Raw genomic sequence first — 26,734 nt, 5'->3', positions numbered from 1 at the left:
CAAGTAATTGTTAACCATGAAATCCCTATTTCCCACAAGTTAAGTATTTGGTGCAGGAGTACGCTGCTGAGTTTCAGCTGTCAGGTCAGAGTATGGGCTAAAATGAAAGAGGCTTAATGGCCCAGTTCAAAGAGAAACCATTAAAGTATGGGATGAGCTGTTTAATCTTGGACTTTACAGCCACTGCTGTGAAACTGCTATAGTCCTCAACTGCCACTCACCTTGTAAAAAGTAACCTTCACTACTCTTTTCCTCTCCCTTATGAACTTTTGAAATGGTTACAGAAAGTGCACATTTTACTAAAGTAGATCTCAGAAAAGTTTACAGTCCAATTCATATTAAAGAGGAATACAGATTTTGAATTTTTGAATATATTGTGTTCATATTATCTTTAAAAGATTTATGTAGCATACTTTCCACAAATATCTGGGCAAGTCCATGACAATATATGCAAGCGCTCTATTAATTTACTTAGGTATTCTGCCCTTCATGTTCATGTAGTTCTTCAACATTTTTATAACCACAGCCTCCATGCTAAGCTGGTAAAATATGCCTTTGACTGGGCTGGACTGTTTGGATAAGATAGAATACATTTTTTCTTGGAAACCCCATTCCTATTCCTATGGATGAATGGGAATGATGAATGGCTGCAAAAGTGGATGAAGTTAGCAGAGATGTCTAACTTGACTGCAAAAAGGTTGGGTTTTACCAACTTCTTGTTATAGAAATGGCTAGTTTATATTACTATGTCAAAGTAAAAAGTTGAGGTTTAATGTTACCTTATTCTACTGCACCAAAGGGAGTTGGAAATCAATGCCTTTTCTTTCTTTTCTCCCTTTTCCCTACACTTTCCCTTTCCTTTTCCCTCCCCAATCTTTCCTACTATTTTCTTTTGCATTTTTGTATTTTATATTATAAATTAATAAAAAGAATAAAAATAAAAAGGAAACTCCATTTCTGCAGTATCAGGGCAATACAGTGTTTTGCGGCCTTTGGCAAGTTCTTTTGTTAAGTCCAGTAGAGAAAGATTATCCAGGTCACTCTCTTGGTGTGTTAATTGTATATCCCTTTTAATAACAATTACTAAGACATCATCCATTTTTTATTTTTGCTTTTTTTTGTATGTCCAATGCAACATCTTTTTCTACATCATTCTTGTAGTCTATCATTTTTAAATCAACTTTTAAATCAATATCAATCTGTGTTCCTCTTCCATAACATCTTTTAAATACAATGTATTCATAGATGCAGCTACTCTATAAATTAATTCTGGATTCATTGTTCAAAAATATTCTTCAGTATGACCAATGTTAAAATATTGTGCTTTTTTCTGTATTTGTAAGTCAAACTTAGGTATTCTTCATCTTTAACTGTAATCTTTAGTTCCTTCTAGTTCTGTTTAATGTCTACAACCAAAGTTCTTATCACTCACTCTTTTTCTGTTTATTCCAGATTTTTTTGTAAATCCTTAAATTTGTATTTAAAGCTTCTTTTGCTAAGGATGAAAGGAAACTCATCGTATGCTGTAAAATGTTTTGATCCAAAGGTTCCTAATAGATGAAAAGCAGTTGTAATTTCCAAAAGTGATTAGAAAAGGAATGTGAACCCAATGTTCTTTTAAAGGCAGAAACTATGGTTTGAGCAAGGTGGCTATCTCCCAGAGCTATAAACTCACTGGAGTTGTCTTGTGCTCTTTTCATGAAGAGTGCCTGTCTAAAGCACTTGTGGGTGATATCACTTTCTATCCTTGTCCAGACTCCATCCCATCATAGTAGTCAGTTCTGCTTTTTGCAGAGCCATCTTCAAGTTCACTATTTCTTCCCTGGAAGTTCCCAAGAATTCCGTAATTAACTGATGAGTCCTGTTGGGAAACCACCGGAGGTACATTCTTCTAGAATATTTCTGTATTCAATTTAAAAACAAAATCTATTGGTAACATGGATTAGGGCTATTAGCTTAATTGTTATTAAGTTCCCTCACTTATTTTTTCAGGTTATAAAAGACTACTTACATGCTTCAGCTGAAGTAAATATGTGAGGGAATATTCTGTCTCTAAAATCTTTAAGTGGGGTTGGAATTGAAGAGGAATATATTGGTTTTTTTTTAATAATTTTTTATTAAACTTATTATTTAAAAACATTGGATACAGTACCAGCGGGCTGACAAACCTTTTTGTCTACAATGTTCAAATATATATATATACATGTATATATGTACATCAAATAAACACTTAGATACACTTAAGTTACAAATCATTAAGATAACAGAATATTTAAGACAATAAGCTAGTCTGTAAACCCTATTAAAGACCTTTCTTTTTTATCCCACCAAAGATACAATTTGTTCCAAATTCTATAATATTCTGATTGATCTTTATTTTTTAGTTCCAAAGTTAGTTTGTCCATTTCTGCGCAATCCCAAATTTTCCTAATAACTTCTTTCTCACCTGGGATCTCATTCTTTTTCCATTTTTGCGCAAATGACATTCTAGCTGCTGTGATAATATGGATCGTTAAATATAGCACATCTTTAGGGTATTTCTCTTTCGTAATTCCCAACAAGAAAAATTCTGGACTAAACTCAATATCTTGTTTCAATATTTCTTTCAGCCAGGTCCAAATCATTCTCCAAAATTTTTGTGTTTTACTGCAAGACCACCACGTATGGAAAAATGTACCTATCTCTTCAGAACACTTCCAACACTTGGGAGATGCTGTTATATACATTTTTGCTAGACGGGCTGGGGGGAGATGCCATCGATAAAACATTTTAAATAAATTTTCTTTGTACGAAGAGGCCAGTGTTATCCTTTTGTTTCTGTCCCAAATTGTTTGCCAAGTGCCTAGATCAATGTTATGTCCTAAATTGTTAGCCCAGATCAACATGGGATCCTTCACTTGCTCTTCAAACAGTTTATATCCCAAAAGCAATTTATATAAATTCCTTATTTGTTTAGAGTCTGGTCCCAGTAATATTTTGTCCAATGCTGTTTCTGAGGTATATATCCCCCATTCATTTTTATCTTTCCTATATCTCGATTGGATTTGTAAATAAGCCCACCAATCAAGTTTTATACCTTGTAGTTCTAGTTCATTCCTAGTTTTCAATTCCCCCTCCTCATTCAGAATATCCTTGTATGAAATTATGTTACCCAAATCAAATAGATTTGGGTAAACGATCGCTTCAAGGGTGGATAGCCAGACCGGTACTTTAGTGTAGTTATGAGATCTGATTTTTTTCCAGGTATTAAATAACGCATGCCTAATCTGATGTCTTTGAAAATGTGAAAAAAGACCTTGTTTCTCCGTCCATAGGAAAGCATGCCAGCCATATTGCAAATCGTGACCCTCTAAAGTTAGTAGTCTTCTATTTCTCAAGAGTACCCATTCTCTAATCCAACTCAGAGCCGCTGCATGGTAATATAATTCCCAGTCTGGCAATCCAAAACCCCCATTTTCCTTCGTGTCCTGTAGATATTTCAATTTAATTCTTGGTTTTTTTCCCTGCCAGACAAAATTTGATGATAATTTATTCAAATTTCGAAAAAATTTAGAATCGAGTTGTATTGGGATATTCTGAAATAGAAACAGGATTTTAGGCAGAATATTCATTTTAATGACAGCAATTCTTCCCAATAATGAGAGGTTTAGATTTCCCCATCTTTCCAGATCCCCTTTTATTTGATTCACTACGTTATCATAATTATCTTTTTTGAGTGAGGTACATCTAGCCGTAATGTTAATCCCTAGATATTTTATTTTCTTAACTATTTCTACATCCATAATTCCAGCCAAATTTTCTTTTTGTTTATTGGTCATATTTTTAACAACCATCTTGGTCTTATTTCTATTTATTCGCAGTCCAGCGACCTCACCATATTTAGATAGTTCTTCCAATAAATTTGGTCCCGTCTGACATGGATCCTCCATAATAAAGACCAGATCGTCCGCGAAGGCTTGAAGTTTAAAGGTTTCCTTTTTAATGGTTAATCCTTTTATCTTTGGGTCATTTCTTATAGTTCTCGTTAATACTTCAAGTGATAATATAAACAGCAGTGGTGATAAGGGGCAGCCTTGCCGTGTTCCCTTTTGAATTTGAAACTTCCTGGATGCTTCCCCATTAATAATTATTTTTGCTTCCTGGTTGTCATAAATTGCCCTAATTACATTTGTAAATTTTTCACCCATGTTCATGAAGCTAAATTGTTGGTGCAAGAAAGACCATTTAACATTATCAAATGCCTTTTGGGCGTCTAAAAAAAGTAATGCCATCTGTTGACCACTATGTAATTCATAGTACTCCAACGTATCTAATATTATTCTAATATTGTGCTTAGTGTGTCTCTTAGTGAGAAAACCATTCTGGTCTGCGTGTATGAAGTCATTCAGAAATTGTTTCAATTGCTCCGCTATAATTGAAGTAAATATCTTATAGTCCGAATTAAGAAGTGATATGGGTCTATAATTTTGGATTAATGTATGGTCCGTATTATCTTTCGGGATAAGGGTTATGTTTGCCTCCGACCAAGATTTAGGCGTTCTTGCGCCTTCTAATACTGTGTTAAATACCTCCACTAGGGGTTGCGCTAAGATATTTTGTAATTCTTTATAAATTTCTGACGGGAGACCGTCAGGGCCCGATGCTTTATTGTTCTTTTGTGCATTGATAGCTTTTATCACCTCAGATAGCCGAATTTCCTCGTTTAGCATATTTCTAGTATCTTCTGTGACTTTGGGTAGTTTGGCTTTTTGAAAATATTCCTCCATTTTCTCCACACTTGCCTGGCTATCTTCTTTGTATAGACGCTCATAGAATTCCTGGGCTATGATTTTTTTTTTTCTTCCTGGTGGAATATTCTCCCTTCCTCATCTCGTAATTCACGAATCCAGTTTTTCCCCTTTTGTTTTCCCAATTTATATGCGAGCCAACGGCCCGGTTTATTTGCATTTTCAAAGAAATTTTGTTTCGTGTTTCTCAGTTGTTATGCTAATTTCTCTTTATCTAAAATGTTAAGCTTGTGTTTAATCAAATCCATAGATTGCTTAATATTCTCTTTTGGTGGGTCTTGTTGGAGTATGACTTCTAAGCTCTTATATTCCCCTTCTAATCTTTCCCGTTGTTGTCTTTTCCCCTTGTTTTTGTATACCATGTATGCCCTCGCTACCCCTCTCATCATTGCCTTGGCCGTATCCCAATTGTTTTGTACTGAGGTGTCTATGGCTTTATTTTCCTTAAAGAAAAAACTTAGTTCTCTCTCCATCTTAGATTTGAATTCGTCCTCTTTTAAGATTGCTCTTTGTAGCGTCCATCTAGGTATTTTTTTGGTACCTTTCCAGTTAAGTTTAATAGGATTGTGGTCTGCCCAAGTACCTGTCGCTATATGCACCTCGTCTATTTCAGAACTAATTTCTTCCGTCATCCATACCATGTCTATTCTAGACCATGAGTTATGTCGATTGGAGTAATGTGTATATTGTCTAGCCTTACGATTTCTTTCCCTCCAGACATCTTGAATATTTAGATCGTTAGCCAAGTTGAGAAAAGATCTCGGTAGAGTTCTTCTCTTCTTTTCCCTGAGCGTCTTACCCATATAATCCAAATTTATATCTAGGATAGCATTAAAGTCTCCTATTAAACAGATCTCCTCATAATCAATGCTACATATCTTATTGTGAAGTGTTTTAAAAAATTGTTCTTGATTATGGTTTGGGGCATATATCTCTACCATCATGACCTTCCTGTGGTTTATTACAACCTCGACTATCAGTATTCTACCCTCTTTATCGTTATAGATTTGTTTTGCTATCAATTTTGGGTTTACATATAATGCCACTCCTCTCTTTTTCTTGTGTTGGTCTAAGGAAACGAATAGATTCCCTATTTTTGGTTGTACTAACAAATATTTTTGTTGTTCCTTTATATGGACTTCTTGTATTGCCACGATATCCAATTGTTGATGAATAAGCCTATTAAAAAATTTCCGCCTTTTCACTGGCGAGTTTAGTCCATTAATATTCACAGACATAATACTACACTCCCCTCCCTTCATCTCACTTATTTCTAGTTTTTGTGGATCTTGTGATTCGGGGCTCTCTCTCTTCCTTGTCTCTGGTCCCATGTTTCTCTGTTGGCTCTCCAGGTTTATTCCTTCTATCCTCTGTTGCTAAGACCTTCCCATCCATCGTCCCTCGTATCGTATCTCTTTCTCTTACCTCCCTTCCATCTTGGTCTTCTAAATCCACTTCCTCTTGGTTATGGAAGTGGAGTTTGTAAAAATCTTCTGCCTTCTCTATCGTGTCCAGTCTATGCCTTCTGTCCTGCCACGTAACTAGGATACCCTCTGGGGTTAGCCATCTAAAGTTTACATTTTCCCTGATTAATTTAGATGTTAAGAATTGATAGCCACGTCTCAGGTCCCTCATCCTTTTAGGAATCTGTTTAAGGATGGTGATTGGTTGGCCCCGAAATTCTAATGGTTCCTCTCTAGATCTATGCAGAAGCTCATCCCGAATTGATTTCTTAACTAGCCTTACATGTACTTCTTTTGGGAGGTTGTGCCTTCTCGCATAATTAGTTTGGACCCTGTATATTTCATCAATTTCCGCCAGCATTTCCTCCTTCCCTACACCGAGTGCCTTTGCCATCAATTCTGCCATCATGACCAACAAATCTTCCCCTCTTTTTTCTTGGACATTTTGGAAGCGTAGATAGTGAGCAGCCTTTTCTGCTTCCAGAAAAATAACTGTTGTTTCTAACTCCTTATTGGCCTGAAGAAGTGTTTCATTTAAATCATCTACTCTCTTTTCCTCTTTTTCCATTCTAGCTTCCATATCTTGAAGTCTTTGTTCATTTTTGACTAATTGTTGTTGAATCCCTTCGAATTTGTCATCTATCGACACTTTAATTCACCAGTGTCATTTCTTATTTGGCCTATTTCTCTCTTCATCTCCTCATGGTTTTTGGCCATTACCTCGTGTAGGTTTTGCAACAGGGCATGTAGATCTTTAAAAGAATTTGAGTTAGATCTTTCCCTTTGTAACATATCCTCTATAGGCTTCTGATTGGAGGGACTTGAGGCCATCCCTTGTCCCTGTGTTGCCACCTTTTTGCCAGCGCTAGGCTTAGTTGCTCCCGAAATACTTGTCATGGTTCCCCGGTTGTAACACACGTTTTATCAATATATAGTACCCTGAGTCTTATATAAACCTCTTAATTCTATGACAAAAGGTATGTAAAACAGTTACCACCAGATACTTATTACCAACTAAGCAATTTATATAATAGAATTCTATAGTATATATGTCTGAGTAAATTCAAAGTCACGTTCTTTTTTTTTTTCCCCGTTTCTGGCGCAGTAGTTGACACCTTTTCCGTCTTCTTCTACTGTCAAAGACCAGTAGGTGTCCCACTAAACAAACCTCCAATTACTAAAATGCTATATCAAATGGCCGCCCGGGGGGCGGAGCCAGCTGTCAGAGCGGGCGGCTGTGTGAACGGAGTTCTCTCCACGCACAACCTCTCACCCAGTGTTCGCGGGGGCTTTTCGGAGCTTCAGGAGGTCCTGTAGGGGCATCCGAAGTCGCAGGCAGCCCGGAGAACCTTCATGAGCGGCGGTTCGTGTTGGAAATCCGGAGAAGTCTGATGCGAGCGAACCGGGGAGAAGGAGGCCAGTAATGGCCGACATGAAGATCTGACAGAGGGACGGAGCTAGCACGTAAGCAGCGGGACAACGGTGGAGCGGAGCTGACGGAGAGTATATCCGAATATCTAATAGGAAGCGCTTAAGAAAGAGGTACTGGTTTGAAGCGGGAGCCTCACAGAGAGGGAATAAGCGGCGATAGAAGTCTCGAGGGAGGCGTTTGGCAAAAACAGCAAGGAAAAGAAATTCGAGGACTATAGTGACTATATGACTGTTAGAGACTGAACTCTGGATTGTCGGACGTGAAAAGTGATCAGCTTGGTTTATCCTGGGCTTTCCTGGTAAATTTTGAACTTCTGAACTTTTGAAACTTTTGAAATTGTACTCTACTTGTCAGGAATATATTGTTTTGTGGACAGGATAGTTCCATCTTGAGACAGAGTACTATTGGATGGACTGTTGTTTTTTTTTCAGGACCTCCAGTTCTTGCCCTTTTATTCAATATATACATCACATAATTTATTCTGATTCCCTTAAGCTAGCTTGCTATCTGCACAAACAGCTTGTTTTAGTGGAACATTTTATGTAATTCCTTTCCTGTATGCTGCTGTTCATTAGTAGCTCAGAATATTGAAGATAATAAATATCCAGTCTAAATTAGAAAGGTTGTCAAAACTGAAATATGAAAAGATTAATATTTTTCTAATGGAAAAAAATTAGTGATGGAAAAAGACATTTTATCAACAAAAGAGAAAAACTAGCTAAAGGAAAGGTATCTGTTAAACTCTACAGTACTTTTTAATGGAATAAAATATTGCTTAGAAAAACCTTTATGTTCAATATACAGTAGATAGATTTCTAATTTCTGTATTTTTATTCACAAAATAACTACCACACTTTCACACTGTAAGTTTAAGCTAAAACTCTTTGAAATACTAACCACATAGCAATCGCTTGTAGATCTTCTGTGCCTAAGAGCCCTCCTCACTACATACTATTCTATAAAGTTTCTTTGCTTTGATGTTGCTGTTACCATCTTCTTGTTTATTAAAAAAACATTTTCTTTCCTCTAAAATTTTACAGTAATTACAACCATTTATTCCAGCTGTGTATTTCGTAGACTGCTACGCTGCAACCCACTTTCCTTTCAAGATGTACACTGTCTATGATTACTGAATCTGAACCAAGGGGAAAACCTTCTCAGCCAAGAGGGCTTTCCAGAAAGAAATAACTTTCCCATTCTTTCCCATACAGCACTGTCAATTAAGCTTGATCTAATTATCAAAATACCTTCTTCTTTCTTTATTATTCTTACTTTTAAAGTTTTGCGATAGTTGTAGCAAATTATTTTTTTCCTGCAAACTATTTTAATGTCAGATCGGTTTGCCCTCAATATACATACAGGGAACCTGAATAAAGGTTTATGGAATTATTCTAAACCAGTTTCATTTGAGATATATTTCTATTAACAGGATGAGGTATATAATATGAGCAAGTAAGTTATCTATCGATAGTATCTGTTGATGTGAAATATTTTGTATAATACTTCCCTAGAAGAATATCTTCAATCACAGTTTAGAACACCTCGTTTTACTATCTTAACAGCAAAATTGCCTATTTCACTCACAAAGGATGTTAATAATTTGCCAAGAGACACAATATGAGCATCTTAACCCACCTATTTCTCTAAAAGGATTGCATTCCTAACATTCTGAGAGTGCATAATATTGTATGTGCTGTTCTCTAAGGATTCAAGATTATTATTATTATACATCTGGTTTGAATATTACATTACAAAATATTTTTCTCTGATAACTATGAACAGATATAGAACTCATGTTTTATGCTTTGAAGTGGCTGTTCCATGTCCACCAGATACTTGATATTATAATATTTGTATATCTTTTTAAAAAAATTATACAAGTGGCAGATTGCTGTATTAAGCAACTGAAATATTCTCTTATGTTAATCTTATGTCTAATCTTATGTCCAACAGATACATTGGCAACTCAATATTTTTTCAACTTTAATAAGTAACTTTTGAAAATAAATCTAGCTTTTTTTCTGTCTGCAGTATTTTTATCTCATTGTTATAAACTGTAATATCCTTCTCTTACACACCTGTACCTCTTGTGACTCACCCTCAGCCAGCAAGCAGAAAGAAAGATGGATTACCATCTTTATCATGGCTGTTATATTCCATGAATTTCAGTTACTACCATGGCTTCCTATTATAACTATAATAAACTATTTTATATTAACATTTATGACCATAGGAGCATCAAATAAGAACTAATCTTCAGTCATTCCTTTCTCTTCCTTTCACCCCAAATGTCATACCCACCTTTAACTGTATTCAAGGAATAAATAAAAAATAAGAAGCCCTGGTAGGCTAGTGATTAAAGTACTGTATTGCAGGCAAACTCTGCCTACAGTCTGAAGTTCAATCCTAACGGGGGTCAAGGGTGACTCAGCCTTTCATCCTTCTGAGGTCAGTAAAATAATACTGACGTTGTAAATCGCCCAGAGAATTCTATAAAGCACCATGGGGTGCTATATAAGTCTAAATAAAAAGTACTAAGTATGATTAAATTAATTATTGTTTAAAATGTTTTTCCTTTTATATGTGTTTCTTCTATAAAGTATACGATAAAACCTCATTGCCCCCTTTGCCTTTAAAGTACAATCAATCCAGTATGGAAGTGGTATACTACTGTATTGGTTAGGATCAGAGAGCTAGGCATTTCCAGTCAAGATGCCCATGGGGAGATTTGGGGCAATCCAACTTAATGCTCATTTGGTGAGGGTCACATTCCTCAAGATTATGTGGAGCAGTTGGAAGTCATATTCAGTAAATTGAATGCAAGAGTACTTATGTATCCTTATGCAGGTATTCCTAAACTTACAACAGTTTATTGAGTGACCATTTGAAGTTACAACAGCACTGAAAAAAGTGACTTATGACCATTTTTCATGCTTATGAACATTGCAGCATCTCCATGATCACATGATTTATATTCAGACACTTGGCAACCGGTTCATATTTATGATGATCGCAGGGCCCTGGGGTCATGTGATCACCTTTTACAACCTTCTGACAAGCAAAGTCAATGGGGCAGCCAGATTCACTTAATAATCATGTTACTAATTTAACTACTGCAGTGATTCACTTAGCAAATGTAGCAAGAAAAGTCATAAAATGGGACAAAACTTACTTAACAAATTTCTCACTTAGCAACATAAATTCTGTTCTCAAGTGTGATCTTAAATCGAGGACTACCTGTAGGCATTTCCTCTTCAAAAGGAAATTTTGGAGGTCCTTCTTCAACTATTGGTAGGAAGGGTCTCAATGATAGAATAATTTTGATATGTTTTTTCCAAGGAGATTTATCTGGTGCTAATTTTAATTTGCTTCCAGCACGCACAAAAGGCTTTTAATTTTCTTAGATCTTTTCTGATAGTTGTAAAAGTGTTTTGATTTACTGCTGCATTAGCCTGTTGGTTCCAAATTGTTTGTAACTGATTTTTAGAGAATTGCCTTGCCACAGGATATAAATCTATTCCATCAGATTTCCCCAATCTAGTATCTTCCAAAAATGTTGGTACCCTCATCATCCTCAACCAGCCTGTGTTGAAGGACTTATAATTCAACCCATTTTGTAGGTACTGGGTTTAGGAAGCATCCATAAATAATATTTCAGACAGAAAACTGGGACACTGAAGGTCCAGACTTCATGCAGATATACCAATATCTAGAATTTAAATTATAGCAATATTCTATTCAAATAAAATATTTAAAGAAAATGAGACCTTTCAGATTATGATATATAAAGCTTCCCAGGTGATTTTTATGCTGGACAGTTTCTTCATGCTGCTTTGGAATCTTATGACTTTAATGTATTTCTTTCTAAAATATGCACACCCAAAATGTACAATTATCTGATCTGTCATAAATCTACTACGCTGTCTCTTTCTCCAGTGGGGGTCTACTCACTTTGATTAAATACCACTTTTTCCCAGTGATGCTGTCTACCTGATTCATGGCATCATGCAGCATTTGATGTGACCCTGCAGTTATTTATCCATTGTTGCTGGAAAAAAAATATCTGGGCAGTTTAACTTTTTGATCACCATAATTACATCCTAACAAATAATGTGTCAGCCCTTTATGTGTAATTCTAGCTTCAATAGTAAATATTGAATATGTCTATTCATTATTTTGAAGCAATCTTTGCAGGTTTATTTGAATGTTCTTCTGGAATCTGGACTATCTTATCTGTTATCACTATTATCTCTATTGTGGTATTATAACAGGTATTATAGGTATTATAATACAAATACACAAATACTGGTAACAATGTGAGATAAGGGCTTAGAAATATATAATAAAATAAAAAAAATCATAGAAGTAAAAATTTGTATAATGTTGATTCACTAAATATCCAAATATATCTGTATGTCTATTGTTACTCCATGAATTGAAGTTATATTTATTTTTCACTGCATTTTCTTTATTTTCATGTGATCAATTTTTTAATTCAGTCTCAGCTTACTCCAACAATAATAACTTTTGACTGATATGCACATATCATGATTGGATTAATTGCTCTGACCTCAAAGCGATCCTTAGATTAGATATTATTAAATAATAGATTTGAATTCTTTGGAGTACCTTTTGCTTAATCATATTGTGTAAATTTTGCATGGCGAGCACATGATTTTCAGAAGTCTCTTGTTGATTCAGATCAATTGGATATAACAGAACAGAATAATAGAGTTGGAAGGGACCCTGGAGGTCTTCTAGTCCAAACCCCTGCTCAGGCAGGAAGCTGTATAAGCCAATACCATTTTCAGGCAAATGGTTGTCCAATTGCTTCTTAAAAATATTTTTGAGAATCTTTAAACTGGAATTGAGTCAGGTGAATATTTGTTGTTTGCATTACTTAATACTGTATCATTACAACTGATTTTTAATTTACAACCAACAGAATGTATGTATTTGGATGGTTTCACTTTTACACCTATTAGATAGTATTTTTCTCCTGTTTTCCTCAACTAAGTAATTTTGGGTGAAATATGTGAGTTCTTTGATGAATAAACAACAATAGTAATTAGCAGTTACAATTTTTTAATAAAATAGAAATATCAAACTATTGAAACAAACATACTATTAGGGTAACAGAAAAATTTGAATAAAATGGTTTATTGGACTTTGAGACAGTTGGATAAAACTATATTTTGTTGCATTTGCTTCAGATATTATGTTATGTGTAAATGTTTATCTGCCCTTAGGTTTTGTATGACATTTTCATGTTGGCATTTTGCCTGAACATCTGCAGTGCAACTTATTTTGAAGATAGGTTTAATCACTCAAAGATTGTGTGGCTGTTTGTACACAGTGCTGTAATTGTTTTCCTGAAGTAGTTTCTAAGCACCATCAGAAAGTTGACTGTACTGTTTTTCCACGTGAATATAAAGCAACCTGGCCATTTATTATTCTCAATAGGATACCACTAGCTTTACCATAGATTTCTTTACATGTTTGTTTAGTTATTTATTCATTATTGGTCATCTGTTCAGTTATTTATTGGCATATGCCATGACTATGTGTTGTTTGTTCTAAGTGGGGAGGGGTGTTATGTATTGGGCTTGCTTGTTAATACCACGTGGTAACGGCTGGTAGGTTGCTAGAGCAGGGAGCTAGCTAACGGCTCCCAGCATCTCCGACAACCCATCTCCAGTGCTGCTATTGGTTGCCCCTAGGCGGCAATAGGTTGCTTCAAACCTATTGGCCACTGCCTAGGGGCCAAGGTATAAATTGCTGCAGCTGCAGCCCTTTTCTCTAGTTCAGATCCTGCAAGAAATAAACCATGCTCTTTGCTGAACTCACTCGCCTCATCTTCATTCCTGCACAACGAACCCAGTACACAACAATAGTAATAAGATCAGTTCTTTCTTCTAGAATAAATGAAGAGACAGGCCTAGAAATATTATGCGAATGAGAAGCTAGAATACAAGTAATTAAGGAGCTCCATTAAAATGCCTATATGATGAGTTATTTTCTTTCAAAGGCAGAACCATCAGTCACATTTTATAATTATCATTTTTGTCTGATTATTTGGTTATTGAGATTCATCTTTTAAATGAAATCATAAGCATGTTGGCCCATGCGGGGAAAAATGAAGGTCCATGCAAACAAACATAACAGAATGTGCAAGTATTTAAATACTATAGAATTGCTCATTAGGCTAGAAATTATAAAAAGCAAAACAAAACAGGAATAAGAAGATGAAAAATAAGCTAAAGATACAAGGCTTACTGTTCAAATGAAGGCAGTGAACACTATTTGTGGTATCAAATGATACCCAACCTTATAGGACAATGTAGATATTTGTTTTTCACCCTGTCCCTCAATTTTGTACAGACAAAAAGACTTTGTCTCTTGTCTACCATCTGTCAACAGCAATGGATACAAATGTCTTAGTCTAGCAGAAAGCAGAAACATAGTAAAACCGTAATCTTTATAATAACAAGACTAGAGGGGATTTTAGGTGATATGCCACATATGAAATAAATTAAGCTAAACTAGGTAGTAAAACCTAGTGGGTGAAAGAAATGGGACTCTCAACATACAATCTTCCTTTAGATTATACTAGATAATTCATGTCCCATTGAGTATCAAGGGCAGGAAATCAGGAGTAAATACAATTCAAATAAATACAGGTTTAGAGTGCATGCCAATACTCTCTACAAGAATCTGAAGTACTAACACTCAAAGCAAATTGGTGGTCAATAGAATTCAAGGTGGGCTGGACTTAGATTTCTTGTGGGTACAAAGAAACTTGAGACTGATGATGCGCTTGACCCCTCCCTCGGGCTCAGCCTAATCACTCACCCCTTCACCTTGTCCTCACTCCTCTTCCCTGGGTTCCTCAATGCTGCTTTTGCGCTCCTGCATCATTTCTTCAAAGTCCGAATTCTCATGGGAACTTAGCAAGGGTAAAACGGAAGCTGTGGCTGGCAAGCCACGTGGTGGTTGCTGAAAACATTGTTAAAGGATCCTTCCCTTCCCCTGCCCAGAGTTGAAGGCCAGAGATGGAAGGCCCATCATAAGTGAGTGCTCCATCTCCCCCTGGAGCTGTCCAGAAGAGCTGGTTAACCTCTTCTTCGACAGGTTCCTTAGGCAATGCAGGTTGGGGAACTGGGAGTTTGGTTGGTTGTGATTTTTTTGGGAAGTGCAAATTAAACTTGGGAACTAAATCTAGGGCATGAGCATACCATGCATTTTCCCAGGAGCGATCAGCAACAGGGTAGTCTTCTGATAAATCAAATATTGAATGCCTTTGCCTCTGTGCCTAGTCCAGTATTTCTCTACTTCATATCCCCTCTACTATGACAAGTGATGGAATGCTAGTCATACCACTATGCTGGGCTCATAGTGAGCTTGGAGGGGCATGCTTAGAGAGTAAGGATCTTTTGATTTGTTTGAGATCCCTGAATGGTCCCACAAATTTAGCATCTAGATTTTTTGAAGATCTTGAAGATGCTAAGAACTTGGCCAAGAGCCAGACCATGTCTCCTATTGCTGTAGGCATTCCTTTTCACTGTTGAGCATCTACTGCCCTTTTGTAAAACTGCTTGGCTTCACTGAGTTGCTACTTCAAAAGGGTTTGGGCAATGAGTTGTTCCTGTAAGAAGTCAACCACCCCTGGAATTGTTGAGCTCTGTGTAGGGTGGTCTAGAAACACTTTTGGATGTGTGCCATATGTGGCTTGAAGTGGTGTCCTTGAAGTTGATGAGTATAGTGAGTTGTTATACTATTGGAGACGCTGCCTAGTCTGCTAGGGTTTCCTTGAGGTTATCCATCCAAGCCCATGAAAAGTGGTCTAGTCATTGCTTATTATCCTGATGATTAAAGTCTTAGTGCAATTTGATAGCTCCCAATCTCTCAATGGATGGTGGCTGCTGTCAAGGCTGGAAATGCAAAAGTTGCAAAATTGTTACTGGTACTGGAATCTGTTGAACCTGAGAATATTCTGATTTGTGAGAGAGAGCATCTGGCATTTTTGAGCTTTGGATATATTGAATGTAAAAATCAAAGAATGAAAAGAAGTACCTCCATCTAATTTGACTGGGTGAAAGTGGCTTGGTCTTTTGCAGCATGTTAGATTCTTGTGGTCTGTGTTGACGTCTATGGAAAAATATTACAAAAAATCTCCAGTGTTATAATATTGATTTAATGGCAAGGAGCTTTTTATTAAAAACTGTTCTGGAGCAGTTAAGGCTCCAGAGAAGAAAGTAAAAGGCAATAAACTGTTTTCTCCCTCCCTCTCTTGTAAAAGAACAGCTCTGATGGCAACATCTGAAGTGTCTATTTGAACCACAAATCTCTTTGGTGAGTCTGGATGCTGCAGAAAGGGATGTTGGGCAAAAAGCTGCTTTAATTCTTTGACTGCTTTTTGGTATATAGAAGTCAAGGAAATTTAACTCCTCTTTTTGTAGTTGGACAAGGGGTTTGGCCTTGTGAGCAAAACCAGGTATACATTTTCTGTAGAAGTTAGCGAAGGCCAGGAACAGTTGTATGCCCTTGGCTGTTGGAGGACTTGCTAATCTAGTAGAGCTTGGATGTTTTTAGGGGTCCATATGGGTGCTCTTTGTGAAAAAAACAGTACACCAAGATATCTAGCTGTTGCAGATCAAAGGTGCATTGTTCTGGCTTGGCAAAGAGATGATTGTATGTACATGGTTTGTGTGCTAGCCTCATTTTCAGAGTAGACCAAAATGTCATTTATCTAGAGCAGGGCTTTTCAACTGGTGGTATGCATACTTGGTACTTGGCAGGTGGTACACGACCATCCTAGACAAATGTAGTGGAGGAGAGGAATGAGCTGAAGCAGCGGCAGTGCCACACAAGCCTGAGGGAGAGACAGCTGGAGGTGAAGGGGTATCAGGGCTCGGCAGAAGCCCCAGGATTGATGCCGGGCTTCAGATGATTGGTGCTTCCAGAAGCAGCACGTAGCTGGAAATACACTGAAGAGAATAGGAGGAGGTAGGGAGAGGATATAAAAGGAGGAGGTTGTGGTGGGAGAGGGGAAAAAAAGACAACAGGGGAAAGAGAGGGTATGGAAAGAGACAGAGAGGCCCGGCCTTGAGGAAAGCAGTCAGCTGAAGATGCACTGAAAAGAAAAAGAGGAGGGGGGGGAGAGGAGAGGATATGAAAGGAAGAGTTTTGGTGGGAGAGGGAAAAAAAGATGACAGGGAAAAAGAAGAGGATGGAGAAGAGGCAGTGGAAGGAGACCCCAGCAGGCAGTGAAGAAGTAGAGAGAAGGGAGAAGAAGCTGTGGAAGGAGAGCCCAACAGGCAAGGAGGAAAAAGAGAGAGGAGAGAGAGAGAGACCACCAAGGTAGTGGTGCATATTAATAAATATGGATAAATTTGTCATATATTTGTCAATGCAAAGGGAAAGTGACTCAGCAAAGGAGCCACCACCGAAGAAATTAAAACTGGTACTTTTTTCCTTTCTTTTACAGTTTTTAACATTTTATTAGATTATAGAATAAAATACAAAAATACAAAAGTGAATAGTAGTATACAGTGGGGAGGAAAAGGGGGGGGGAAGTGATGGAGAGAAGGAAAAAAGAAAAGAAAAGGCATTGATTTCTGACTTCCTCTCTTGCAGTAGAATGAACATTAACGTTGAACCTCAACTTTTTACATTTCCATAATAGTATAAACTAGCCATTTCTATAACAACAAATAAATCTAATCAGTAAAACCCAAAATCCCACCCCTTCCCCCCCCCTTTTTTTTAGTCAGCAGGTTCCGGGCACCTTGCTAAGCACTGATGGTATTCGAATATTTTTATGTCCTAAAAGTGGTACGATCTGTGAAAAGGTTGAAAAGCTCTGATCTAGAGAACTATAAATTTGTCAAATCACTGTAGCATCTCTATACTCTGTCATAAGGAGACTGCAGCTGTCATAACTTTGAAACTGGTTTGTATATAGTTTTGGAATATCTGTTGTAATTTGAATGTTTGTTAAGTGACCTGTTGTATCTTAAGGACTATATGAATTTGCAAATTCACATAGTAATATGGCAGTTAGCCCTGGATATGCAGTCTTAAACTACTCATGCTTCACTAGTTTGATGAGGTACCATTGATTAGCACCTTATGATTTTTGAGGGTTTTAGTTGTTCATGTTATTAGTTATTATGTAATCTAATTAATATCAAACTAGTTTGTAATCAGAATATCATGGGATACCTTACCAAGTGCTTACTTCATATGAGCTGCTATCTCAAGGACATCCTAAAATAAAAATGATCATAAATAAAAGCAATTGCATTTAGGAAGCCAACAAAAATTTACATTCATTCAACTAGAGAAGCATTTTTGTTTCTAGTGCATTATTTTAAGATACAAATGAATTGAATATCCATAAAAGTGTTTCATTGCATCACAAATATCAAGTGCAGACACAGATTTTTACTGTCTTACAATCTAACAATAAAAATTTTGCTGTTGTTTTCAGCTGGCAGCTCATTCATCTGGCAATTTGACAAAAGAATAACCAGTCTTGAAAGTTGTCACTCCAGGAACAATAAAAAAAAATATTTCCCAAGAGGTATTGTGTGTCAGCCAGTTTGGAAGAGGAAGGCAATATATTTCATGTATACTGGCACTGATCTAGCTGTATGTTCATCAAAGGACCTAATTTCTAATGTTTCTATATCTAAGCATGATATTTCAATGGGATTCTAGAATTTGACACATTTTTCTGTAAGCAAATGTTTTCATATTTAGAAAACTCAGATTTCTTCAGTGTTAAAGGTAGGAAACTGTACTATATAAATAATGGAATTCAATTTGGGACTGGATACTGATAGAGATAGAGATAGACAAAATAATATATACTATTGTGGTGCGAAATCATGGCTAGAAACATAATGTCTGGGATAACACAGGTGAAAACCTGATTGTTTTGTTCAATGTTTCTCAACCTGCACAACTTTAAGATGGGTGGATTTCAATCCCAGAATTCTCCAGCCAGTTGAAAGATTGCCAAGGTTGAAAAAAGCAGGATTAGTCGGAAGCATTCATAGAATAAAGGAGAAAAGCACTGTAGTTTTGTTACACCTGAAATGAAACAAACAAAATTAATCTGTCCCAGCTAAAATAATTATCTTACAAAGAAAAAAATTAAAGTGCTTGCAGAAGAGATTGTTCAGATACATTGGATCAGAGAAGGCATGTGCCACCAACATATTTTTGTATAGTATTATAAAATTAAATGTTTATAAGTAATTATAAAAGTTATTTATTTACAGAGGGATGCTGAAAGACAATAAATACTGAAAGTCAATACTGTAAATACTCAATTTTAATTGTTGTATTTTTAAAATATTTTTGTTATATTTTGCAGTTTTCGTATTTTTAACTTTGTAAGCTGCTCACTCATATACATAAGATGGGCAGCTATATAAAGTGAACGAAGTTCACCCATAGTTAAACACATGCAGAAATCACACTGAATTCCAGTGTAAGAATCAGTATTTATATGTTCAAAAGTTCACAAGTTCTGTCTTCCATGAAAACAAAAGATAGATGGAAAGTAAACCATCACCTAAAATGGAGGTCATGGCAATGTGTGTCAATTCACATCACAGTGAAATCAAATTTCTTCCACTGTATTGCTTTGGTGGGAGAAGTTTAATTTCACTATATATAGAACATGCATTTGGTACAATGTACAATGTTTTTGGAAATCTTCTGGCCTCATAGCATTTCTGCAATAAGCCTGTTCTCAACTTTTATTTTCTTGGAAATCTACTCTTGCTTTGACATTTAAAATCTGACAAAGAAAAAGATTTCTGCGCTCAAATGTATATTGATCAACTGATTTTGTTATCACATCATGCTAATTCTTAGTGACCACATAGATTTTTTCCAGTATATTGTTCCTAACCAATTTTTCCAGAAATTCCAATGGTGCTGTAACTAAGACAATATATCTTCATTTTCTCTTTCCTCTACTTTTCCTAGCATTGCAAACCTCTTCATAAATCGAGGTTTGACATAATATGTTCAAAATTTCAGCTTGGTCATTTGTGCCTCAAATGAGAACTCAGACTGATTGATTTGATTATCTATGTGTTTATGTTCTTGGCTGTCCATTTTATCTTCAGGAGTTTTCTCCAAACCAAAGTTGAAAAGCACCAATACTCTTTCTATCTTGCTTTTCCAGAGTCCAACTTTTAATTTTATACATTGTCATGGGAAAATCAGGGCTTAGATATTTGTAATCTATTTAAATATAGGCACATTGTGGCATGTGAATATCTTTTCCAAGGCTTTCATTGCTACTCTATGTAGACTATGGAGTATTTCTGGACAGCTGATTCTTCTACTAATAGTTGATCCTATCAGTTCCAAAGCTGGTTGCTGTACCTATTGTCATTAGTTGGCCATCTTCATATTTAGTCTTAGCTCCATTATTCTACCATATTCTTTATCTCTTATTACTAGAGCTTTCAGATCATTTGCAGATTATTTTTGCTATTGTTACTAAAGTGAACATTTAGTAAGAGAGAAGCAACCTAGAACTAAGGAAAAATTTCCTGACAGTTAGAATAAACAAGTGGAACAACTTGCCTCCAGAAGTTGTGAATACTCCAACACTGGAAGTTTTTAAGAAGTGATTGGACAACCATTTGCCTGAAATGGTATAGGGTTTTCTGCCTGAGCAGGGGGTTGGACTAAAAGACCTCCAAAGTCCCTTCCAACTCTGTTATTCTGTTTCTGTTATTCTGTTAACATCTGCCTCCAGCATCTTTCTAAGTTACTGTTGCCCAATATAGATGCCTGCTTAACTAAGCAGTTTTCTGCCTTTGTGACCTGCTAGGATTATATACCCTTGGCATACTTCCACTCATTTTTGCTTATCTCTCACGGGAACACCCCCACCACGATGATGTAGCAGGACGGAGAAAAAAAATATGGTTTTAAAAATATGAATATTTTGATGTTAATAAATTCATATATGGAGAAAGCTAGGGAGTTCCAGAAAAACATCTACTTCTGCTTCATTGACTATGCTAAAGCCTTTGATTGTGTGGATCATAACAAACTGTGGCAAGTTCTTAAAGAGATGGGAGTACCAGACCATCTTATTTGTCTCTTGAGAAACCTATATGCGGGTCAAGAAGCAACAGTGAGAACTGGACACGGAACCACTGATTGGTTCAAAATTGGGAAAGGAGTCCGGCAAGGCTGTATACTGTCACCCTGCCTATTTAACTTATATGCAGAGCACATCATGAGAAAGGCAGGGCTAGATGAATCAAAAGTTGGAATTAAGATTGCCGGAAGAAATATCAACAACCTAAGATACGCAGATGATACCACTCTAATGGCAGAAAGTGAAGAAGAACTAAAGAGCCTCTTGTTGCAGGTGAAGAAGGAGAGTGCAAAACTTGGGTTGAAACTTAACATTAAGAAAACCAAGATCATGGCATCTGGCCCTCTCAATTCCTGGCAAATAGATGGGGAAGAAATGGAGGTAGTGACAGATTTTATTTTCCTGGGCTCCAAGATCACTGCAGATGGGGACTGTAGCCAAGAAATTAAAAGACGCTTGCTCCTGGGGAGGAAAGCCATGGCAAATCTAGACAGCACACTAAAAAGCAGAGACATCACCCTGTCAACAAAAGTGCGTATAGTCAAGGCTATGGTCTTCCCAGTTGCAACGTATGGCAGTGAAAGTTGGACCATAAGAAAGGCTGAGCGCCAAAAAATTGAGGCCTTTGAACTGTGGTGCTGGAGAAGACTCCTGCGAGTCCCTTGGACCGCAAGGCGATCAAACCGGTCAGTCCTAGAGGAGATCAATCCTGACTGCTCTTTAGAAGGCCAGATCCTGAAGCTAAAACTCAAGTACTTTGGCCACCTAATGAGAAGGAAGGACTCACTGGAGAAGAGCCTAATGCTGGGAAAGATCGAGGGCAATAGAAGAAGGGGACGACAGAGAATGAGGTGGCTGGATGGAGTCACTGAAGCAGTAGGCGTGAGCTTAAATGGACTCCAGAAGATGGTAGAGGACAGGAAGGCCTGGAGGAATGTTGTCCATAGGGTCGCGATGGGTCGGACACGACTTCGCAGCTAACAACAACAAAATTCATATATATAAGAAGGAAATAAGAAGGAAGCTGAAGCCACCAGCCTGAGGATGACGGATGGGATTCCGTCGAAACGTTGCTCCTACAATTTATATATATATAAATTCATCATTATACTCATATTTTTAAAATATGAATATAAAATTCACACTTTAAAAAAAACTGGAGCACCAGAGAACTACAGAGGATTGGAAAAGAGCTTATGTGGTTCCCATCTTCAAAAAAGGAAAGAAAAAAAAAACAGACTCAGGAAACTACAGACCAATCAGCCTAACATCAATATCTGGGAAGATACTGGAAAAATAATCAAAAAACAGATCTGTGAATATCTAGAAACAAAGCTATTACTAGTAGCCAGCATGGCTTTGTTCAAAACAGTTCATGCCAAACCAATCTTATTTCATTCTTTGACAAAATGACTAAATTAGTAGACCACTGAAATGCTGTGGACATAGTATACTTAGACTTCAGTAAGGCATTCAGCAAAGTAGACCACAACCTACTTCTTGGTAAACTAGAAAAATGTGGGATAGATAGTTTCACCATTAGACGGATTTGTAACTGGCTGATAAATCGTACTCAATGAATAGTCCTTAATGGGACTACATCTACATGGAGGGAAATAAGAAGTGGAGTATCACACAGTTCTGCCTTAGGCCCAGTAATCTTCAACATCTTCATAAATGACTTAGATGAGGGAATAGAAGGGGAATAGAAGGGCAGATGACACTAAACTGGCAGAAATAGTCAACACCTCAGAAAATAGGCTCAAGATCCAGATGGATCTCGACAGACTTGAATACTTGGCCCTATCCAACAACATGAAATTTAATCTGGAGAAAAGCAGTGTTTTACATGTAGGCAGGAAAAACCAAAGGTACAAGTACAGATTATATGAAACCTGGCTCAAAAACAGTAACTGTGATAGGGACTTGGAGTCCTAGTGTACAATCACTTAAACATGAGCCAGCAGTGTGCAGAAGCAGCCAAAAAAACTAATACAATCCTTGATTGTATAAACACAGGCATAGAATCAAAATCATGTGAAGTATTAGTACTGCTTTATAAAGCCTTAGCAAGACCACACCTAGAATACTGCATCCTATTTTGGTCAATACATTACAAAAAAGATGTTGAGACTTTAGAAAAAGTGTAAAGATGAGCAACTAAGATGATTAAGAGCCTGGAGACAAAACATATGAACAACAGTTGCAAGAATTGGTATGGCCACTCTAGGGAAAAGAAGGACATGGGGTAGCATGATAGCAGTATTCCAGTATATGAGGGGCTACCACAAAGAGGGGGTCAACTTATTTTCAAAAGAACCCAAAAATAAGACAAGACCATAAAAGGATATGCAATATGTACATACAGAATTTACTATATATACTGTTTATTCAAAGGTGAATTCATTCATTTGGCTAGAGCTATCTGTATCCTAGTCTTCTTGGCTGGAATATCTTCTGAATCAAATGGCAAAATTTAAATATTAGCTGCTAGAAAATTAGTCATCTTTTTGTCCAATTCATAAACATCCTGGATCTGTCTATTGTTTATATCGGTTTCTGATAATATGCAATATTGGCTTGATCTACCTGGGCTGCTAAAGTCATTCTAGTACAGATATAAGTACATTCCCAATGTCATTGCACTGTATAATATTAAACTGAACTTTAATAAATAGATGGATCTTATAGGAACAAGAGAAAATTCAGAAAACATAGTAGGTAGTGGTAAGGCATTGGCTGTGATTTTTCAAGAGCAAGAATATATCCGTACCTTTGAAAATTAATGGAGAGTCTACAGGTTAAATATTAAAATGACTGGTGGAGTCTAGGAACCCTTGTCTTTGCTTGTCCCGAAATCCAGCAGAGTGGGCGTGCTTTCATAATCCAATGTCACCAAACAAGGTCAAGGAGGTAGCAACTGTTGCAGCACCTGCCCCATGAAACAGGTATTGGATGGCACTGATCTTGTTGGTCTTTCGTGAGGCCTGAAAACCTGTTTTCCCACTAAGCAGTGGGCCATAACATTAGATGAATATGTCCTGAAATGACTTGAAATTGAAATATGTTGTGGTTTAACCAAGGGGTTTTAGAGGATTTATTTGTTTTGTTATTAGTTTTTATGATTTAACCATTTATAAGCTGCTGAGAGCAGCTTTTTATGGCTGCTATTTATGTAGCCTTATATAATATCTTTAAAAAGACATATAAAAAAGACACACACTGGTGTGTGCTAATATATTGTCTATAATTTACTATTCAAATCTTTGGATATATGATTCATGTTTATCCCTTATTTTCCAAAACACATGTACTCAGAAGACTGAATGTATTTGAATGTGATTTTGTTACACACAAATCTGTAACTGTATTAATTATGTTGAGAGTAAACCAACAAGAAAGATTCCTTTGATGGAAAATCTTAAACCTGAACATTGTTAAGCATTAATTCAGGATGAATGACACTACTCACCAATTTTCTTTTGCTTGACTAGATTTCTTGGCTTCTATTAAGCCCACTTTGTTAATGCTTGTTTCTCTATTTTGCATCAGAAGGTCACCTAGAGCTCCAGGGAAAACTATGAACACTCATTAACATAATTAAATCCAAAAAGGATTTCTCAGCTTGACTAGGGTCTATCATACAGCTTTTAGACAACAACTAAGTCACATAGTTGTATCATTTGAGAAGTAATTTTCTAATGCCTAAACTTCAAAGGAATTTCTGAAATTACCATGTAGCCTAGTGCTAATCCAGTGAAGTGTTGCTTAATGGTCCATTTATTTTTTGTCTTGATTGGTCTTTAATAAGCTGCTCAGCTTGAAGACTGCCTTCATATAAACAGTACAATAGTTCAGAATTACTTTAGGCATCCTAATTTCCCATAATATTCCACTCTTATCTTTCTCTCCTATAGAATGTGTCCTCTTCAGCCTTGTTTCATGCTATTTCAATAATGAACCAGTTTGCAGAGGGACTAAAATGTTAAAATACTTTTCAGAAGGTCATCATTCTTGGTACCTTGCAAAATCATACCACTTACCCTTTTTAAGTTATCCACCTTAAGAAAATAAATCCATTCTGTCATGTAACATTGTCATACGAAGCTTACCAGCAGGCTTTTAGCCAGCTTAGCCATTTCATATTGCTGACTGCAGCAAAGTTGGAGAAGAAAACTGAGACAAAAAAGATGTGCATAATTATAATTTTGCTTTATATCTGCTCTGGCAAAATCCACTATATTTAGATGACACATGGAAACTTTCACATATTTCACATAGAAGCTTTCACATATTTGTTCAAGACAAAGTTAGATTTATTTTAGGAAAGGTTTAATGTTGAGAAAAGTTAACATAAAGTTTAGCAAATGGACTTGTGATTGCCCTAATTATGTTATGTTTCCTATGTTAGAAATTCAAATGATAGTTCAAAAGCATTTCATCAGACGGTGGCCAGCAATCATGTCTTATATTTATTACTTTAATGTAAGAGGACTATTCATAGTCTTATAGTTAGACCTATAATTGCACATCTTTAATTTAAGGACACTGTGGCTGAGCTGTCTTCAATTAATAAGTATGGTGGACCTGTAAAAAGGTTAAAGCTTTTTGGATTAAAATCTGGTGGAATATGCAGAAGATATTTAAGCAAAGGATAAAGTTTTGACCGCAATTGTTTTTATTGGGCATAATTACGGATACTACTGTTGTGGACACTAAGTTGATGCTGAACTTAATTACGGCAGCAAGACTTTTAGTAGGTCAATATTGGAAGAAGGAGGAACTGCCGACTATAGAAGAATGGACTTTAAAAGTTTCTGACCTGGCGGAAATGGCAAAGATATCGGCTTATTTGAAAGACCATTCGCAACAACGTTATATTATGGAGTGGAAAAAGTGGATTGATTACATCCAGAACAAATATGGGACCAAAAAGTTTCATTTAGCATTTGTATAAGTTTTGATGTTATATTAGTATTGCTTGTAGTCATTTTATACGAGCTAGAGTGCGATAGACTTAATAGTTTATTGTTGTTAGCATATGGTTGTTTATGATTGTTTTTACTTTTATACCTTGTATTTAGCTCTGGGAAGTCGGGGATGGGGAGGGGGGAAGGGGAGGGGGGAGGGTTAGGGAGGGGGGAGGGTTAGGGAGGGTTAGGAAGGGTTGGGTGGAGGGAGGGGGGGAGGGATTGTTAAAGATAACATGTATTGAAAAACTTTTCAATAAAAAAAATTAATAAGTATGCAAGCATATTGGTATGCATTGACTATAATTGGCTTTTCTACTAATTGATGCTTAAGTAAAATGAGAACAAATATATGGAATAATTTCCTTCAATAAATGATGTTTATTCTTAAGCTCTAAAACAGACAATAACTAATGGAAAGTATCTATAGTCAACCTAGAACTAAGGAGAAACTTCTTAACAGTTAGAACAATTAACCATTGGAACAGCTTGTCTTCAGAAGTTGTGGTTGTTTCATCACTGGAGGTTTTAAGAAGAGGCTGGACAGCCACTTGTCTGAAATAATATACGGTAGGGTTTCCTGCTTGAACAGGGGGTTGAGCAAGGGACTTCTAAGGTCCCTTCCAGCTCTATTCCAACAAAAAAAGACTATCTGGAACAACACTGTGAATACTGCACTTAAAATAGCTAGCTTCACAGAATAACCAAAGCAAACCAGGACCATTCCACATCAGCTACAGATCAAGAAATGCTAGCTGCACATCCTCTTGGGTATTGGTATTTTCCACCCCCAATATTTTGGACTGCAATACAACCTATCCATTGCCATGAGCCATCCTGGGTTGAGTTGATGGAATTTAATCAAAACATCTAAGACCAGACTTACCGTAGTGGTTGTTCCTTTCTGTTGTGATTATTTGGGCTATCCTCCTTTCTTTTCAGTT

The 26,734-nt window shown here is 36.6% G+C and overlaps 1 long non-coding RNA gene across 1 annotated transcript in view; it reads right to left on the bottom strand.

Annotated features, from left to right (window-relative positions):
* Nucleotides 1-17,185: 17,185 nt before the first annotated feature.
* The window catches only part of LOC308665747, a 57,618-nt gene continuing 48,069 nt past the window's right edge, over nt 17,186-26,734 (bottom strand). The window contains exon 4 of the long non-coding RNA XR_014025949.1: nt 17,186-18,779. This is a non-coding gene — a long non-coding RNA (uncharacterized lncRNA). The remainder of the gene's footprint in view (nt 18,780-26,734) is intronic.

Source organism: Vipera berus, assembly GCF_964194415.1.
Source record: "Vipera berus genome assembly, chromosome: 3".
Taxonomy (NCBI): domain Eukaryota; kingdom Metazoa; phylum Chordata; class Lepidosauria; order Squamata; family Viperidae; genus Vipera; species Vipera berus.
Note: the sequence above shows the minus strand (reverse complement) of the source record. Positions and strands in the feature narration are given on the sequence as shown.